Raw genomic sequence first — 19,868 nt, forward strand, 5'->3', positions numbered from 1 at the left:
GCCCTCTGCCTCTCTTCTCTCGTCTATGATTTCAGTGCAAACTCCTCAGTGTTCCTCCAACAATTTCATTCCTTTATCCACGTCTCACGAAAAGTAAGCACTTTTCCTGAGTATCCAACGGAGAAACTCACAATTCATGACCACTGGAATTCAAGACCTCATCAATGAGGAAAACGTAGATCCTAAAAAGATCCTTGCACCATATATTCCAATGCTGTACTAAGGAGAACTGGAGGTTTTAAAAATATTTGATGTTTTGACCAGTTATATACCCAAAAAAACCCCAACATTTGGTAAAATGTTATAATGTCCTTATGCTTTTCAAATAGATTTCAATACCTCTCTAACTATTTTAAGCAGAATTGCTTTTGGAATATACCACATTACAAAATTTAGTGTCGTTACTGGCGAAAATATAATATTTGAGATTTCTAAAGATTCGAAACGAAGAAAGCACGACACTTTGATGAATCGAGGTGACATGAATGAGCCCACGGTTGGCTTCGTTATGACACTTGTATGTCTTATCGGTAATAAGCAGAGAGGACAGAGCGCCAGGCAGGATGCTGGGCTGGGCGATTCGGCCTCCGCCAGCTGAACCGCGCAGGGCAGGCCCTTGGAACATCTCTGGCGTCAGGTGATTCATTTGTAGAATGAGAGTTGGATGCTATGACCCCTTGAATCTGGGGGACTCCAAGACTGGTGTCCTTTTTTTGTAAGGTTGAACAAACTTAACAATAGGTTCTGTACCCTTGAGCCCTTCCTGTCTTTCTCTCTGTTGCCACACCTGAGAGGAGCTCCCCCTGTGAAGAGGGACAGCAGGACGTGGACTGGCTAAAGAAGAGGCTGGTGTTGTATTTAGAGTCCCTTTCGCCTTCCTCTGCTGCTCGACTGCTCTCACGGCCTGGGGGCCCGGGCTTCCTCTGTCCGCCCTCCGAGCTCGGCCCGCTCTCCGGAACCTGCACACGCACCCCCGCGTGTCGGCACCGCTTTGGCTGAGGGCCGCTGGGCCAGCTGCCGCTCGGGCGGGCTCTGCTCACGCCCTAAGCTGACACATGACAACTTGTATTAGGCTGAGATCCTCCGTGGGAAGCCAGTGGGCCCTACCAGCCATCTCCCTTCTGTTTCCCCATCTGCTGGCTCCCAGGGAGGCGGTGGCAGGACTCAGGTTAAGAGTGCATCCGAAGTGAGGACACAGCATCGAGCTGGAGCACTCACCCTCTCCTCTCTGTCGCATGCTGCCTGGCAGGGGCGGAATCTGTCCCCTAGGAGAAGATGGGGTGACTGAGGCTCGCCTGGCCCCTGCGGAGGGTGTCCCGTCTGCCCCGCCGCCCTCCCCGCCAGGCGTCTCACACGGAAATCATCTTTTCGGCTAGGGTTAAGCGTGGCCAGGTGTTTCGTGGGAGGCAGTGCCAGAAAGTTCTTGGCGTGTCCTTTACACTTGTTTGAATGCCGTGGCTTTTAATATCTGTTCTGATCCTGAAGTTCCAGACAGGAAGAGTGACAGCACGTGTGGGGTGGGGCCAGGGCGGGCTGGGGTCCCGACAGGGCCAGGCCATGTGTTCTGCTGGTTAGTGCATTGGGCTGGCAAGCGGGGAGGCTGCTGGGCTGGGGCCCCACGCACTCCTAGACGCTACAGCTTAAAGGGAGGGGTCTGAGAGGTGGCGTGGCACAAGTCTCACTTTCTGAAGATGAAAACGAGGCCCCGAGAGAGGCAGTAGACTGTGAAAGGCGCATCTAGTTGCTGGTAGGGGCTGGACCATCAAATTCTAGGCTCTGTGTGTGCAGGTGCTTACCCGCTTGTCACAGCTTTGGGGCCCAGGTAGCGTCTACTGCCGGATGGGCACGCCAGCTCGGGCCTTCTGGGTCCCAGGCCCATGCTTACCCGATGCTTCTTCCTCCACCGAGAAAGACCTGAACATTTCTTATGGTTACGATGACCTCATGTCCCTGTTTCTCCTGGTTTGGCCTTTTTCCCACGATTTACCAGTTTAGACAAAAAAAATCACACGGTTTTTTTGCTTAGAATCTTCTCATCTTTCCAGAATGCCTCTTCGTCAAACATAAACATTCTTGGATCAGAGGTGCCCCGGAGGCTGCCGGCTCAGAGCTTCATGGAAGGTTCTGGCGAGTCTCTGGCTGCAGGTAGCGGAAGGCCTAGTGCAAGCCGGCGTGAACTAGGTTAACCAGGACTGCATTCAGCCTGACAAAGGGTTTTCAAAGTAATTCTCTAGAATTCCTTTTTCTCGTCTGTAAAATGAAGGAACTCTGCTGGCTGATTCCGAAGGCTTCTGGTCACATGAAAAGCTGCATCTCTAAGTTAATTTCCATGGGCGTCCTCCTCTCCATGCTTGTCCCTTCTTCACTAGCTTCCACACTGATGTGATTAGGGACACATCTGATGGCACCTTAGAGCTTGTACAGTCCAGATGCCCCGTTAGAAAGAGAGTAGCTTTATAGCCAAGAGTGTAGATGCCTGGCCCGCCCCCTTCCTTCTGGTTCCCAATCACACTGGGTTTGAGGAGAGCCTCTGGACACACGGAGAGTCTGGAATCCCATTTCCCAGTAGGAAACTCCTTACCCTTTGTCCCCCTTGTCACCTTGCCTGGCAAGAAAAATTGGAGGCTCCCTGTAAGGAAGGGCATGGGTCGGATGGGAACATTGCTGACATCCCAGTAGATGGCTGGTCTCTCAATGGTGCTACCCCAGAAAGGAGGGTGGTGAAGGGGTCCCCTTCACTTTCAGGCCCTTAAACTGATTTGATCCTTAATCTTGGGAGAACGTGGTCTCCCTGGGGGAGCTTGTTCTTAAAGACATCTGATGGGTAAGTCACGGCTCTGTCTTTCCAAATGGGAAGAAGCTGCCGGCAGCTGCCCTTATGGGGGGTGGCGGGGGCAGGGGTGGGGGGAGCTGTGCAACACCACTGGTCTCACACGTGGCTTTCAGGAGAGTCAGGCCGCCTGGGTCCAAACCGTAGTTCACTCACTCTAGTGTGTCACTTACAGCAAGTTTCTTTCCTAATCTCCTTGCCTCTCGGTGTTCTCATTTGTGAGGGAGAGAGGGGATAAAAATAGCAATCCTCACAACACTATTCTGAGGATTAAATGAGGTAATCCCCATCGCAAGCAGAATACAGTGGCTACAGTGATGGATGCTTTGTAATCGTAGCGAACACATTGGACTTTTGGTGCTTAAAGTACTTTGATCCACCGAAAGGAGTTCGTGGCTTAATAGAGGAGTTGTAAACCCATTCTGTGCCTTTGAGCAGGCAGGGTTTGGGCACTGCGTCAGTGTGGCAGGAGGAGAAAGAATCCTGAAGTCGGCTCTGGGACACTGCAGGTCTCAGGGATCCTGGGCTGAGAAAGTGGAGCATGTACCTGAGCCTCGAGCAAACTTGACCCTGGTGGGTGGGTCCCAGGTTCCCCTCTCACTGCCAAAGAGGAGAGATCTGGAGAGGCTGTGAGGGCCATCAAGTTCTTATTATTGTCATGTGTTTATGGCAATGTTGACCTTCAAATAAATACTGCCCATTGTTTTATCAGTAAAAGATGGGTTTATTTACAAATAAAAAAAGAATGGCCGTTGGGGACGAACAAGCTATGTGGCAAAACCATAAGCAAGTCCCAGGAACAACAGAGAGACATGTTTTTTTTTTTTTTTTTTTTTAGGGAAAAAAATGGGGGAAGTTAGGAAGCTGTAATAAACTAAAAGTCCACTGGAGTAAACTGGGCATTTGAAGTATGGTAGCTTTTCATTGGCACAGCTGCCGTCTGGGTATAAGGAAAGCATCTCCTCCCCCGACTGGGATAGCTGAGCAGTATCCACCTGCAGGGTCAAGTCTGTGTAACGTCAAGCCTGTCTCTTCCTGTTATGTCTGCAGTTGACTACTAGGGGTAGGGTGTGAGAGCTCTCCCTGCCCAAACCTCGTGACTCCATTTTAGTGAGGTTTCCTGTTATTAATTTTCACATTAGTAAGTAAAATCTGTAGGTCATTTATGAACTTTGCTTCCATTCTCACATAGCTGGTTCTCTTCAGCCAGCCTGTACATACTCCGGAAAGAATTTGGCATGGGCAGAGGCTCCCCTCCTCCAGATCGAGGAGGTTCAGAGAGGAGCCGCAGGCGAAGATGCTGGTATTCTCTCTCAGCACATGGGCTGACCCTGAGGGGCTAAAAGCTTTCTCCTTCAGGCCATAGTCATGGGAGAGGATGACTAGGGTCAGAACTGACCTACTCAACTGGTTGACCTACTCAACTGAGTCCCAGTGAGCTCTGGGGTCTAAACGTTCTCACCTCTGATGTTTCTCTGATGAATCCATAGTCCCAATGGAGTCCCCCTCCATAAAGAAACCTTTAGTCCACAAAGGACATTGGGAGGATAATTGTCCAAAGGTTGGGGTAAAGGAAGTCAACTCTGGTGGTCCTTGTCCATTCAACCCTCATAGGGTTCTGACAATTATTTCTTTTATTGGTTAAAGAAAGGATTTGTTTTACCCCAAACTTACTTAAGGTACTGTGAGGCAAGGCTTAAGAATGGTTCAAGGCTCAACGTAAAACATACCAGGGACCGATCTGACACATACCAGCTATAGACACTGAGACTACATCTTCTCTGCTATGCAAGGAGGATAATGACCTTCACAGAGGTCTGCTAAGGAGAGTCAGTGAGATAACGCATTAGGTGCTAAGCACAATGTCAAGTTCAATTTCGGATAACTCAGTCCTCTCTCTCTCTTTTCTTAATTCATTGTAGTTTTCTCTATCTTCTTCAGGATCTTTTGGAACTGATGGTCCACGGTCAAAAAAGGGTCAAAGGGCAAGTCCATAAGAGAATGAGCCGCATTAGAGGGGGCAGCCAAGCACAACCTCCTCATGTCTGAAGTAGACACCACTGGTCTCTTGATTAAAAGAAATCCGTCTCCCCAACTACTCAAGGGGCCAGTTCCTCCACGTCAAGCTACATAGAGGTTATTAGAGAGATAAGCCTGGAAAAATCATTCTCTGGTGCCAGCAAGACCAGGCACAGATAAGAAGGGACAAGGCTTTAGTGGGACAGATGAAGGTTGGACTCCAGGAAGCTTTGCTGACAGGGGAAGGGTCACGTATTGGCATGGATGTGATCGGAAGAAGAGGTGTCCTCCCCAGGAGGGTTCCGATACAAGGTTCACATACGTGGGCTGAGGGGGGTTTTCCATAAGGAGGTGTGGGTTGACTTTCCAAGGCACTTAGCCACCCAAGCAGTCTGTCAGCAACTCTTCAAAGACACTAAGTCATGGCTCTTATCAACGAGGGAACCATCTTATCCACTTTGTGATAGAATGAAAGTCCCGAAGCCCCATGCCCAGAATGTGGCAGAGGCTGCACCAGCTAGAGGGCACATTCCCTTACTTGTGGCCTCTGTATGTGGAAGGCAGAATCCCATATGGCCCCCAGTGGTCCCTGCCTCCTGGTATTCACACCCTTGCATGATCATGGATTATGGAGCATGGATTTGGCAACTTGCTTCTAGGGAATAGAATACATCTGAAGCAATGGGATGCCACTTCTTAGATTAGGTTGCAAAAAAGACTGAGGCTTCAGTTTTCGATCTTTTCTGTCTCCTAGGCATTCAATAAAGATGTGATGACTGACCCAGGAATTGTTCCATCCATAAACTGAAACTTTGGTATGAAAGGAAAAAATGGTGCGGGGCTGGTTCCCATCTCTGCAGTGGGGATAGACTAAGACGTGTGGTAAGCAATGAAACTCTCCGGATTGGGGATTCTGTGGGCAATATTCACTTGCACGTATATGACTTCAGTTTCCCTACCCCCACTCTCAGTATATAAAGTCATCTAGCGTCTAAGCTGCTGTCCTCCAAAGTGGTACCCCAACTGTTTGCTCAGTAGCCAGAATAATCAAAGCCGCCCGTCTCTGCCTTAGATGGAAAAGGGTGAAAGGCTGGGGGCTAAGTTCACCAGCTGGGAGAGCCATGTTAGTCTTTCGGCTTTGTGCTCACCCTGAATGACAAAGCACCACCAACTTCAGGCTGCCCCTGAGGCATCTGACCTTTTCATCCCTGGGAGCCTGTGGTCTTAAGGGAAGAATGACATAATGGTCCTCTGTTCTTAGTTGGGCTAAGCTGGGCTAATGGGAGAATTGTAAAAGCCTTGGGGTGGGCAAGGGTCCTCTGGAGGTCAACTTGACCATTCTCCAACCTCCAGGAAGGGCAGCTAATTATCAATTTAGTAGGTCAGAGATACAATGAAGAGAAGGTGAGTCTGACTCTCATGTCAGATATAGGATGTACAGGAAGGAAAATTCTAGTTTGCTTGGTCAGTAATCTGGTACTTCATGTTCCCAGCGGTCAGCTCTTCCTGCCTCTATTTTCATCAATGGGTCGCTGTTTCAGCCCGTGCCTTCTTATTCTGCCTTATGTTCAGTTGATTCTGGAGACAAAAGATTTAATACCCATTAAATAATTGTTTTGGGCCTCTACCACACTCCTGCTTTTTCAGATTTCTCTTTCATCTGGGAGATTTTCACGAAGAACAGAATTTACCTTACTGACGTCTGGGCAAGGCATGGAGGGTGGGAAGCTGATGGCAATCATAGACATTAGGAATTCAGAAGCTTCAATGCTGGGAGGGTCCTCTGGTTTTAAACATCTCTCTCTGCCACCTGAGGAGTTTGGGTGATTGAATAGGCCCTGAGGAGGTGAGTCATCTGGAGAAGATCACGCAGGTCAGGGTAGATCAGAGTCCAACACCTCAACTTTTGCCTTCTCGTCTCGTGCTCTTTTCAAAGCTCTGAGTTTCATAGGCCTGAAATTACATATAAGATAAGACTGCTTGCTTTTCTGGAGAGGAAAAAAAAATCCTATCCCCTCCTAAAAAATAAAGAAGAGTAGAAAAGCTCTTTGGGTTCACTAAACAGGCTGTTACAAGGCTTCTTGGACTCCAAATAATTCTTACCAAATAACATTTTGATGAGTTAAGTATAAACGAATCAGAAACATATGGATAAGATTTCCTTGAAAATACACAAGGGTTTCAGAATCGAGGAGAGTCACCCTTACCCCCAGCCCATCTCCTTCCCCTTGGCTCTGAGTTTGGTCGTTGGGAACTTCCTTCCCTCCGTGGATTCACTGATGGGACTGCCCATCCAGTGTGCTCCTAGCCTCTGCCCTGGGGTTCCGCCTCAGCTCCTGTGGCTTAGTGGCCAAGTGGCTGGGGTGGGCTGAGAGAGGAAAGGTCAGCTGGTGAGAGAGATGAGGGAGAAAAAGCAGGGAGGTGCAGGGTAGGCAACCCAAGTGCTTAGAAAGCCAGCCATGTGCCACGTGCAGGGATGGATGGTGTTTGTGGCTACAGGCTGGTTTCAGATTTAGGACTCTTTGGAAAGCAGTTCAAAATGTTTTCTTTCTTTCTAAGCAACAGGAAACTCTCTTGACCCATGCTCAGCTTTGTGTTTTCCAGGTTGCCAAGGTTTTCTGGAGCTTGCTCCTAAGTCTTCATAGGGTCCAGGATAGGCAACACTGAGTTCCCCAAGATGAGGCGCTTACGAATGGAAATCGTGCCTCAGGATTGCCTTCTAGATTGCCTCAGGATTGCTTCTTCTAGAAGCACCATTCATTTCCCTCAGACGAATTCACTCTGCCTTTCTGTGCAGGCAAAAGTGGCCCAGGGTGGATGAAATGACCACTCTGCGTACCTGGGAGTTCTGCAGCCCCACATAGCTTCCTGGTGAAGAATACTGGAGGTGCGCCATGTCTGCGGGGTCCAGTTTCCACTCTCCTCCTGTCCTACTCATCTTTGCTGCTTGGCTGTTGCCCTGGCATAGCCAGTAGGGGCGTCTAGTAACAGACTCCATGCACAAGTGTGAATAGTTCTCATATCTTACTCTTTTTTAAAACAATTTTTAATGTTTATTGATTTTTGAGAGACAGAGCGTGAGCAGGGGAGGGGCAGAGAGAGAGAGGAGAGAGACAGAGACAGAATCTGAAGCAGGCTCCAGGCTCGGAGCTGTAGGCACAGAGCCTGACGCGGGGCTCGAACCCACCCACTGTAGGATCATGACCTGAGCAGAAGTCGGAGGCTTCACCGACTGAGCCACCCAGGTGCTCCTCTCATATTTCACGCTTTAATCCACGTGCATAGTTTGTGTTTCCCCCAAAGCATACCTTGAATCCAGGATTTGGGGGCAAGAGTTGATCTGTGACGTGATTCCAAGCAGCATGGTAAGGAAGAAGAAAAATAAGATAGAGAAAGGAAGGAAAGTCAGTAAAAGGTGTGGGTGCTAATAAGCCGCTTGCCTTTGCGAGCAGCTGGGTTCAGTCGTGTTGGGGACCCTCTGAGAGACACTCATCTCATGAGGAAGCCAGGGTGTTTTTCTACCAGCTGTCACCCCTCACTGGTTGCTTTCAGAGCACTGACTCCCTAGAGCTTTCAGCTGACTCCCTGTGTGGGCAAATCAAGTTCCTGAAGCCAGAGAAAGCCCTGGGGGGGGAGAGAGGTGAGGGTGACTGAGGCAGGAAGCTGTTGCAGTATGGCTGGCCTTTGAGAGGCAGGTGGGAATATGGTCAGGGCTAGGTCATTTCCTCCTACAAATACCCGGATATGCCCCCACTCCCCTCTCTCGGCCTCTTCATACTGATGCACATCTGGCTTAAGTCTTGGATACAGGAGGGAAGAGGGGAGTTAAACAAAGCAGGTGCCTCCCACCCCTAGCCCAAGCGCATTTGTTTGTAGGCACCAGAGAGCTAAAGGGATAAATGTGTGTTTGCATTGCCGCGGGACTGTTGGGCAGAGTGTCTAACCCAAGGGTGGCCACACTCCCAGGCCCCACAGATCCCCTGAAAAATAGAGCGGGGACTGAGCTCTCCCACCTGTCCCGGGCTTCAGCATGTTGAGCCCGGCACAATCATCTAAAAACCTTGCGTTGGGGGTCTTTTTATTTTCTCTCCCGTCCTTCCTGGGAACACTTCCTGGGATCAGAGCCCGGTTGTTGCTCTGAGAGGCCCAGGAAACAGGAAGAGAGGAAAGTGGGCTAAGGCAACCAAATCGAGACCTTCTGATGGGGTCAATAGTGTTATGCCAAGAGCCTTAGCGAAGTGTGCTGCGTATTCAGAGAAGACAAGAAACGAGAGAGGTGGGACAGCCAGACTGAAAGCTGCCAGATCGCAACTTTTTCATCCTTAAGAGGATCCTGTCCAGATGTTCGGGCTTCTGAGCCGCCTGCCTGCCCTACAAGCATAGGGTGCTCCTCTCACCAACATTGAAGTCCTGCGTTAAGGCCATCACACGGACCCATTCTTCATTCCTTCAATATCGTATCACGTCTCTTAGCCCTACAAAAAATAAAAAGCCACAGGCTTTCAAAGTCCAGAGGCAGCCTCACCCCTTCTTGAAGGCGACTGAGCCGGGCAGGCTGGTTGGCAGTGGGTCCTAGCAGGATTTCAGTCAGATGAGCAGCCCTTGGCTCTGGGTCATCAGGACAGAGTAGGAAGAGGGACAAGAAGGGAGATCCCCAGGAGCGGGGTGGAAGAAGAAAGCATTGTGCCTTGGCCACCTCCTCCTCTCTCTCCTTCCCAGATGATTCACGCCGCCATCATTTCCCATCTCTGTCCCCTGGGCTCAGAGCCATCCCAAAGCCCTTCCTGCCCAGCTCGGCTGGAAACAGATGCAGACTGACAGATGTCTCCTTCAGGAACTGAGACTTCTTCACACCCATCCCAGGACGGCCACTCCCTTCCAGGCTGGTGGAAAGAACAACACTTCACAGAGCTTCCCCGAGATGCCCTGCGGCCACTGCAGCACTGGGCAACCTCCCCCAGGCTCTCACCTCCAGGCTCTCACCTCCTGCCTATTGCCCTCCACCATCCGCCCTCGCGGCCGCTGCCCTCCTTTCCTGGGAAAGCCCCCGGCCTGCCGTTCCCTCAGTCCCGTTGGCTTCCAAAGTCTTAGCTCGACTTCCTGCCAGGTGCTCTCCTGACCTCCTCACCCCCTCCTCTTGAGGTGATGATTTGGGTAAGGGAGTGATGTGTCCTCTTTGGAGACTTCTTCGACCTTCCAGCACCCACCCTCTGCCCACCCTTCCTCTGTTAGCAGTGTCCCTTTCCACAGCTCAGGGTGGCCATTGGAAGCAAACAAGACCATCTGGACGCAAGTGCGCTGGGAACCACAAAATCCCTAGAAATAAAAGGAATTACGCAATCTGTTTTTACAGAGAAGAAAATGGAGGTTCTAAGAAGATCACCCCTTTTGCGGTGGACAGAGGACTAGGATCCTTCTGGTAGTCACACCTGACGGCGCTTGGAATGCCGGGAGGAGCCAGGTGAAGGGCAGGGTCTCGGGACCTCCTAATAAACTCGATCTGGTGGGTCTGAGGAATCTAGACTTAAAACACACATCCCAGGGGGGCCCGACGCAGAAGGTCCTACTAACAAAACTCTCACCAAGGCAGTCTGACGCCTGGCCCATTGCTCTGACCGTCATCCACACAGACCTAGGTCAGCTTTTGCTGGATCCCACCAAGGAGCATTTAATTCCCTGCCTGTACATTTGTAAGTGCATTTTCTACGTTGCAGAGAACTCAGTTTGGGGCTCAGGCCTGCGAACTAACAGTGAAGAAGTAATTGGTAGCTGGCTCCTCAAACCTCCGCCTCTGAACCTCTGGAGGGTAAAGTGAGGGTTCTCAAAGCAGGTGTAGGCGGAGCGGTGAGGGGAACGTGTCCTGCCCCCCAACAAGGCTGAGAAAGCCCCTCTGAGCACAGGTGACTGAGAGTCATGAAAACTGTCCTCTAGGCCAGCCGAGAGTGCCTCGGGGCACTGATGGCTGCTCACTTTCTGTCCAGACCCATCCCTCCCAGGCTGTTCTTCACCTCCTGCCTTCCCGGCAGCGTTCACAATGTTTCCACCTCACACACGCATGGAGGGCTCTTCCCAGGGGCTGTGGGACACTGTTCCTTGCTCACCTGTGGGATCCTCCCCTGAATGCCCCAGGGGCTCCCCAGGGCAGTGGTGGGGCCTGGAAAAACCTCCCACTGCTGGGGACGGGGGTCACTTCTGAGACATGTGCAGAGAAGCAGCTGGGCCAAGGTGTTGCGAGCTGATACTGACCACGTGATGGGGGGTGGCCAATTCTCGGAAGTGAGCTGGGCCCACGGTGGAGGTGCAAGGGGCCCAACGCTGAGCCTGGAGGGAGCCAAACAGCTGGGAGGACCGGCCATGGGAGGGGTGGAACACGGCAGTGGACAGTGACAAAGTAGATGGGAAGAAGGGGGACCCGAAACTCGGATTCTTCTCCTGGCTCCTCGGGAGCCAGCTCTGTGCGTTCCAGACGATACCTCCGTGGGCCTCTGCTTGACTGAGGGAATGGGGGTTGGGGTGTCGTGAGCACCAGCCGCCCAGGACAACACATCTTTAAAGCAAGTTGATTGGCCGGAATCAAGGCTTCTCCCACTGTTTTCTACGGAGAGAGGTTTCTGCTGCTCTAACATCCTTCCAAGGACCTTGAGAGGAGGAGTGCAATTTTGACCACAGTCACTTGCTTCCCTGCCTTCAGTCTTCCCAGGGGTTCCTTGGGGGGAATTTCTGGGCTTTTCCTGAGCTGAAGAGGGCCTTTGATCTGGGATAGTGGTTTTCGGTGAGTAAGCACACCATGAGTCTCCGCCTGGCTGTGGTGGGTCAGCCAGCCAGGGATGGGACAGCCATTGGTGGTCCAAAGGCCTGAGGCATGGAGGGCTTTAGGGCGGGCCAGGCTCATGAGTCGGCTTGGAAAGTGGGTGTCTGTTTAGCGTTTCCAGAAAATACTCACAGCCCCCAATGGCGCACAGTGCCTGAGATTCTGAGTTTTTCACTGCTGTGCACAGTACCGTGACTCATAATTTCTCATTAGATGAGCTAATGAACACATTGATTTATTTACTGGGTCCTGAGGACTTCCTGTCTGTGGGCCCTCAAAGAAAAACCTTTGTGCTGAAAGTCGCTCCAGCCGACGTCTTAGCTGGGCTTAGCTTTTCCCGTCACCTTCTCACCCTTCTTTCTAGGCAGCTGGTTTGGGAAGAGGTTCTGGGGTAGAACAAGAGTTGCGCAGTGAGCCGGGGATCGGGGGGCTGAAGAGTGGCAGGCAGGGGGGAGGGGCACGCTCTTCAGTGAAGGCGTTTCCCTTACACGGACGACCGGGACACATGCCGCCCAGATGCCCCTTTTGCGAAGGGCTTGCTGCCCAGCTGTGGGTGTGCGGTCAGCAGACGTTTTCCAGCTGTCAGGTCCGTCAGGGCCAGCGTTGGCTGCAGAGAACGATTTGGCCACAGGTCACCCGCTTGTTACCGCGTCCAGTGACCGAGCAGGGATGAGGTACCCAGGCCTGGCGGGTTCTGCTTGACCCAGGCCACCAGTGAGGAGTGGTGCTTACTCAGAGCTCCCCATCGGCTTGGCCAAGGCCTTGTAGGGCTACATTGTAGTTCTTCTGCCCATTCCTGCCTGGGTCTCCCCACGGGTGGTTCGGAGTCATGATTTGGCCCCAGTTCCAGCCCTCAGGTGACTTACTGCCCCAAAGGTCACTAAGGTGGGTGTGTGGCCCTCCAAATTACATCCTGGCAAATCAAATGAGTAGCTACAAGTATGTGCTGATTGGTGGGACGTTATTGTTGTCGCCCCTTATCTATGGTTATTCAGCTGCCTAAAACAATCACATCAATCCCATTCCTGCCTCAGGGCCTTTGCACTTTCTGTTCTCTCAGTCAGGAAGGCTGTGCCCAAATGTCACCTTCTCGGGGAGGTCTTCCTTGATCCCTTAACTGAAAGGGTCCTCTGTCCAACTCTCAGGCATTCTCTCATGTACTGTGTTGTCTGTTATTTTCTGTTACAATCAACATCGAAGATAATTTGGACATCTTATTCTTGGATGTCTTTGGATACTTACTTTTCAGTGTCTGTCCTTTCCCACTAGAACATAAACCCCATGAAAACAGGAATCTTTCTATCTTGTTTGCCTCTATGTCCCAGGACCTTGCAGGGTGTTTTGAGAAAGTACTTGATAGATGATGAATGAACGAATAAACGAATGAATGAATGAATGAAATGAACAAGTATTTGAGTGAAAAACAGCAGAATATAACTAGAATTTAACACTATTTTATTTCCAGTATATCGATGATTGCTTTTCCCTTTTCGTTCAGTGATACAGGTTTTCACTTAGAGCACCGGTAGACAAATTTTTCTGCAAAGAGCTGGTTTTGGTAACTATTTTTGCCTCTCCAGGTCATAAGGTGTCTATTACAGCTACTTAACTCTGCTGTTGATGTGCAAAAGCAGCCGTAGAAAATATGTCAAGAAATAGGCGTGGCTGCATTAGAATAAAATTGTATTTGAAAAAACAGGTGGCTGGCCAGATTTGGTCATTGTTTGCTGTCCCTGCCTGAGAACAATAATATAAAATTTCCTATAAAATAAAATTTACTGAAGTAAAAAAGGAAAGTCTATTGAAACAATAATATTACTGAATAGCTTTGCAGAAACCATATGCAAATCCCTGAAGTTGGAGAGAACTCAGCTCTAATTTTCGTGCACCATCTGTGGCCACGGTCATGGGGGTGAAAGAGTCTGGAAGACAGAACTCACAGTTGTGAGCCCCACTGTGGGAGGCTCACGCTGAGATATTCCCGAGCGCCTGGCCGGACCAGAGTTCAGCTTTCTTTCCTCTTGCTGTTGGTTTCCTATATCCTTCCTGGCCCCAACTCTGGTCCCAGAACTAGGAGCTTTCATAAAAGGCTCTTGCTTGGGTAACTTCACCTTCCATGGGCTTTAGCTATCCCCAGGGCGGAGGTTGGTCATGGCCACACTTACCTTGCTCATAAACATACACTGAGCTTCAGCATAAATGAATGTGGCACAAGGCACTGAGGAGGTGAGTGTGGCACAAGGCACACGTCAGTCTGGAATTCCTGAGCCTCTGGGAGCAAGAAAGGCGCAGATCAACTTAGTGTTTCCCATAAATCAGGGCTGCTCTAAGCACTTCACGTATATTCATTGATTTGATCATTGGTCATCATATAATAATATTATTATTATCCCCATTTTACAGATGAGAAAGCCCAGGCACAGGAGCCTAAGTAAGTTGCCCAGGGGTATTCAGCTAGCGGGACGCAGAGTCGGGATTGTAACCCGGATGGTCAGTGCTAGAGTCCACACTGCTGACGGATTCACTGTGACACTATGGTCTCGGGCACAGCACTGCTGGGGGCTCTCACGAGTACACAGACATATTCTGTAGTCCTTGCCCATAGCTTTTTTTTTTTTTCAAGTATTCATTATTATCTTTTTAAAAAAGTATTCATTATTATTTTTACTGAAGTGTAGTTCATACAACATATGCATTCCTCCAAGAGCACATCCAAGACCCATCAAGGAATCACTCCTGTTCCACCTCCCCTCACCCACTGGCACCCTCTCCTTTGCGTTCTGTCTCTACGGATTTGCCTATTCTGGACATTCCCTATGCAGAGACTCGTGCAATATGTGATCTTTGTGTTCAGCTTCTTTTACTTAGAGTGTATTCAGGGTTCGTCCAAGTCATAGCATGGATCAGGGCTTCATTCCTTTTTGTGCCTGAATACTGCATGTGTGTGTGTGTGTGTGTGTGTGTGTGTCTTACCGCAATCTGTTTATCCATTCATCTGTTGACTGGCATTTGGGTTGGGTCCATCTTCTGAAGGCTGTGAATATTCCTGTGATGATCATTTATGAACAGCCTCATATCAGGACTTGTTTTTGTTTTTTATTCTTTCGGGAATATACCTATGAGGGAATTGATAGGTCACATGTTTAACTTTTTTGGGAACCATGGGTTTTCCACAGTGGCTGCACCATTTTGGATTCCCATCAGCAGTGTGTGAGGGTTCCTATCTCTCTACATTCTCTCCAACCATTGTGATTTTCTTCATATTTTTTTTTCATCATGGTAGCCATCCCAGTGGGTTTGAGGTTATATATCATTGTGACTTTGATTTGCATTTTCTTTACAACTGGTGATGTTGAGCCTCTTTTTATGTGCTTACTTGTCACCTGTATATCTTCTTTGGAGAAATGTCTTTTTCAGTTCTTTGCCCATTTTTAAAGTTGGGTTGTTTGCTTCTTGTAGTTGAGTTGTCTTTTTTATATTCTAGATATTTGGGCCATATCAGATATGTAATTTGCAAGTATTTTCTCCCATCCTTAGCTTGCCTTTTTATTTTCTTGATAATATCCGTTGACGCTCAAATGTTTTTAATTTTTGTAAAGCCCAATTTATCTACTTTTTTTCTTTTGTCCCTCGTGCTTTTGGTGTTAAAGTGAAGACTCCATTGCCGAATCCAAGGTCATGAATATTTACCTCTCTGCTTTCTTCTAATGGTTTTACTTCTAGTTCTTATATTTAGGTACTTATACATTTCTTACACTGAGGTTATTAAGCCACCCTCACTCTTTTAGCTTATTTCCAGCACCCAGAAGGTCTCCAGTGTCAGGGATATCTCCATGAGTATGTAACCTTGGCAGCTGTACAGAGTCCCACACTTTGGAGGGTCACACGCTTGCTTAAATGTTCTGCTGTCACTGTCTTGAAATTCTTCATTTTTTTTCAGCAAAGAAATTTAGAATGCTTTATTTTTTATGAATATAATTTATTGTCAAATTGGCTTACATACAACACCCAGTGCTCATCCCAACCAGTGCCCTCCTCAATGCCCATCACCCATTTTCCCTTTCCCTGCCCCCCCCATCCACCCTTAGTTTGTTCTCTGTATTTAATAGTCTCTTGTGGTTTGCCTCCCTCTCTCTCTGTATCTTTTTTTTCTCCCCTTCCCTTCCCCCTTGGTCCATCAGAGAAGGGCAGATATCACATGTTTTCACTCATATGTGGATCTTGAGAAAGTAAAATGAACTGAAATCCTTAAATTTTGAGCACCAGACTTTACATTTTCATGTTGCATCAGACCCCGGTAATCCTCATCCTTTTCTTCCCATGGGTACGTCCTTCAAGCTTCAACTCAAGTCCTACCTCCTTCAGGAAGCCCTCTATGACCGTTTCCCACTCTACGGATAGTCTCTTCTCCTCAATTTCCCTAAGAGTTGTGGCCCATCCACACCACTCGGTTCTTAGTCACATTGATCACCCTCTGCCCTTGCTGGTCTCTTATCTTTCTGTGCATGGAAGTTTTGTCTCTCCCATCTGGTTACGGACTCACTGGAGCATGGGGAGATGTCATTTCAGCAGGTAGTACTATGTGGGACAGAAGATCGTGCGCGTGTCGCATCTCTTCTTCCTAATGGCAAGTTCCTGTATTCATCTCGGTGTCCTACAGCACACCAAGCCCAGGCTCTGTCAGGTGGCAGTTCGATAAATGATGGCTGACCTCTTTCTGCTCTTTTACCCCGTCTGTCTTTGACTGGGTGGCTCTGCTCTACCCAACGTTTCTAGAATGTTAAGAAGAGAAAGGATCTCAGAACTCATCTGGTCAGACCCATCCATATCTTTGGATGAAGATGTCTCAGGAAGGTCTAGTGTCTTACTCAAGGAGCTCATGGGGCACAGCAGGGGGTGCAGGACACTTTCCTGGGCAGTCGTCTCTACCCCTTCCTGCCTTCCTCTTTGGACAGATGTAAACCCTTCCTGTGAGTGCAGGTGGGAAGTAGCCCTTTCCCTGTCTGGAGCAGTTGACTGGGTTCTCACTGAGACCGGCAGTCCATCAACCCAATTGGCTTGCGGCTTCCTCCGTGGAATGGCTCCCTGGAGCCCCCACTGAGAAGCTCCAGGAACCAGCTGCCTGTCAGCCACTTTATAAAACTGGTTTCCAGATGTCTCCACCTCAAATTGAGGAAGCCGGAGGAGACCCGGCTGGGAGTTTGTCTGTTAAATGAAGTCTTCGGGGTCTGTCATAAATAATGTCGCGTACTAATGGAGCAGGTGGTCTCCCGAGACCTGGTGATGCAGAGGCTGTCCTCAGTGTGAGGCCACATAAGGATGAGAGAGGCTAAGACGTAGACAGACCAGACCATCTGGGGACAGGGACAAGAGAGAAGAGATAGATGGACACACAACTGGAGACTGAGTGGAGGTGGGGCGGGGGGCAGGCCACTGTGTCAGAGACAGGACAGAGAAAGAAAAGGAAGCAGAGAAAGAGAGACAGAGACACAGGGCCCAAACTGGCCATTGTATTGACTTGCCAGGGTCTGTCTGTCTCCTTCAGAACAGCTACTAAAGACCACAGGCAGCTCTTGAGGACTCTGTCTGTGCAAGCCCTGTGCCGGTGCTCTGTAGGTATGGGCTCTTTCGCTTTTTGGCCACAGCTTCACGAGGAAGCTCCTGCCACGATGTCCGTTTCACAGACAAGGAAAGTGAAGCTCAGAGGACTCAGGAAACCTGCTCAAAGTCACCCAGTGGCACCCCGGGCCCTTCACCGTCCCATTCTCCTAGGCAGTCACGTTTAGGGGAACGATCTTTCCAGACCTGGCTCCTTCCACTGACAAGCACAGAAACTGTAGCTGGTTGGCTCTACCCAAATCTAATATCATCCTCATAGGGAATTCTTCTCTCTTTTTTAAGTTTCTTTATTTATTTTGAGACAGAGAGAAAGTGTGAGTGGTGGAGGGGCAGAAAGAGAGGGGAGAGCCAGAATCCCAAGCAGGCTCCGCACCAGCAGTGCAAAGCCCCTTGCGGGGCTCAGACTCATGAACCGTGAGACCACGACCTGAGCTGAAGTCAGACACTTAACTGACTGAGCCACCCAGGCATCATGTCCTTATGGAGAATTCTGAGTCTGTTTGCACGTGGGCAGAGGGAGAAACACAAACACCTCCTTCCTCTAAGCACTTACTTTGAAACATGTTGCACATCTACAGTTGCACAGACTTCGTTTCCTCCAACCCGTGACGGAATCCACAAGCTTAAGTGCCACTTTTCTGCCTTATTCACTGTGAGGGAGCATTTATACGCATGAGAACCTCAGGGTATTGGTTTCCCGGGGCTGCCGTCACAAATTGTCACACATACAAAAAAACCAAACCAAAACAATTACAAAATTGGTGGCCTAAAAAAACATGGGAGCACTTGGGTGGCCTCGTGGGTTAGGCGTCTGCCTCTTGATTTGAGCTTAGGTCACCATCTCATGGTTCATGAGATCGAGCCCCAAATGTCAGCATGGAGCCTGCTTGGGATTCTCTCTCTCTCTTTCTCTCTCTCTCTCTGCCCCTCTCCCTCTCCCTCTCACTCTCTCTCAAAATAAATAAACAAACATTAAAACATAAAGAAAAACGTGAATTTATTCTTTCATGGTTCTGGAGGCCAGAAGTCTGTAAACAAAGTACAGGCAGGACCTTGCTCCCTTGGAAGGCTCTAGAGAAGAACCCTTCCTTGCTCTTTCCTAGCTTTGGAAGCTCCCACCAATCTTTGGTGGCTTGTAGCTACATCTCCAGTCTCCGCCTCCTTCATTTTTCCTTCTTCCTTGTCTCTGACTCTATATCCAAATCCCTCTCTCCGTACTCTTCTACAGACACCAGTCATTGGACCAAGGGCTCACTCTAATCCAAAATGACTTATCCTTAACTTGATTAAAACTGTAAAAACCCTCTTTCCAAATAAGGTCACATTCACAGGCATGAGGGGTGAAGACTTGAACATATCTTTTTGGGGGACACGGTTCAACTCCACCACAATGAAGATACGTACAACATATTGGCAATAAAATGGTAGGAACCAAAGAAAAAGGGACAGGTGTGTAACGCACTAGTGCTCAGGCATTTCCCTCAACAGATGGGATTTTAGCAGGGTTTACGCCTCTTGCCTGATTCCTGGTTCCTCTTCCCCAGACCCCATGTGTTGCTACCTGCCCTCCTTTGCCTCTCGCACATCGTCCATTTGCTTTGACGATAATGCCACTGTACTTTGGAGTTGGGTGCTTCTAAAACTGTTTGAAATTTACAAAAGGACACCCTATTTGAGGCAAATATTCTGTTTTCCTCAGAGAGGCAGAGTTGACTCTTATCCCTTAGCTTGGGTTTGTTTCCTAGATCAAAGCTACCGGACTACCCGACGTGTAAGGAATGTAGTGAAATGGCCTTAAAATAAAATATGAGATCAGGGGATATGGAATTATCAGCAGGGGATAATTATGAGCAGTGTGTAAGGGGACGCTCTGGGTATCTGATTCACCATGGACATTGGGCTCAGGATGCCCTTCTCTCCGTGGACTTTTCTTAAATCTGAGATGATCCTCCAATGTTATTTAGGACTCTTGGTGGCAAGGGATAGAAATATATCACCGATTACTTTTTACCCCAGATGGCATCTGCTGGCTCATGTTATTGGGTATTCCAAGGAGTGGTCTAGCCTCAGGTATAGCTAAACCTGGGAGTTCATTGATGACATCAAAATGTTGTATCTCTCTCTCCCTCTGGCAGCAAAATGCCCCCATGGGTTCCAGAGAAAGAGAGAACCTAAGCACATTTCAGGAAGTGATTCTGTTAGGCCAGCTGGAGTTTACATATATCACTGGCACGACCTCGTGGCCCAAAGGAAGAGAGTCTCTGATTGGCTAGGCTGGAGTCTCTAACCACAATAGAATAGTAGGGATGCTCTAGCTACGGTAACAACAAACTCTGCCAATCTCAGTGGCTTGATACAATGAAGTTGATTTTTTTTTTTAACGTTTTTATTTATTTTTGGTACAGAGAGAAACAGAGCATGAACGGGGTAGGGGCACAGAGAGAGGGAGACACAGAATCGGAAACAGGCTCCAGGCTCCGAGCCATTAGCCCAGAGCCTGACGCGGGGCTCGAACTCACAGACCGCGAGATCATGACCTGGCTGAAGTCGGGCGCTCAACCGACTGCGCCACCCAGGCGCCCCTGAAGT

This window comes from Prionailurus bengalensis, chromosome C1 (assembly GCF_016509475.1).
Source record: "Prionailurus bengalensis isolate Pbe53 chromosome C1, Fcat_Pben_1.1_paternal_pri, whole genome shotgun sequence".
Lineage (NCBI taxonomy): Eukaryota > Metazoa > Chordata > Mammalia > Carnivora > Felidae > Prionailurus > Prionailurus bengalensis.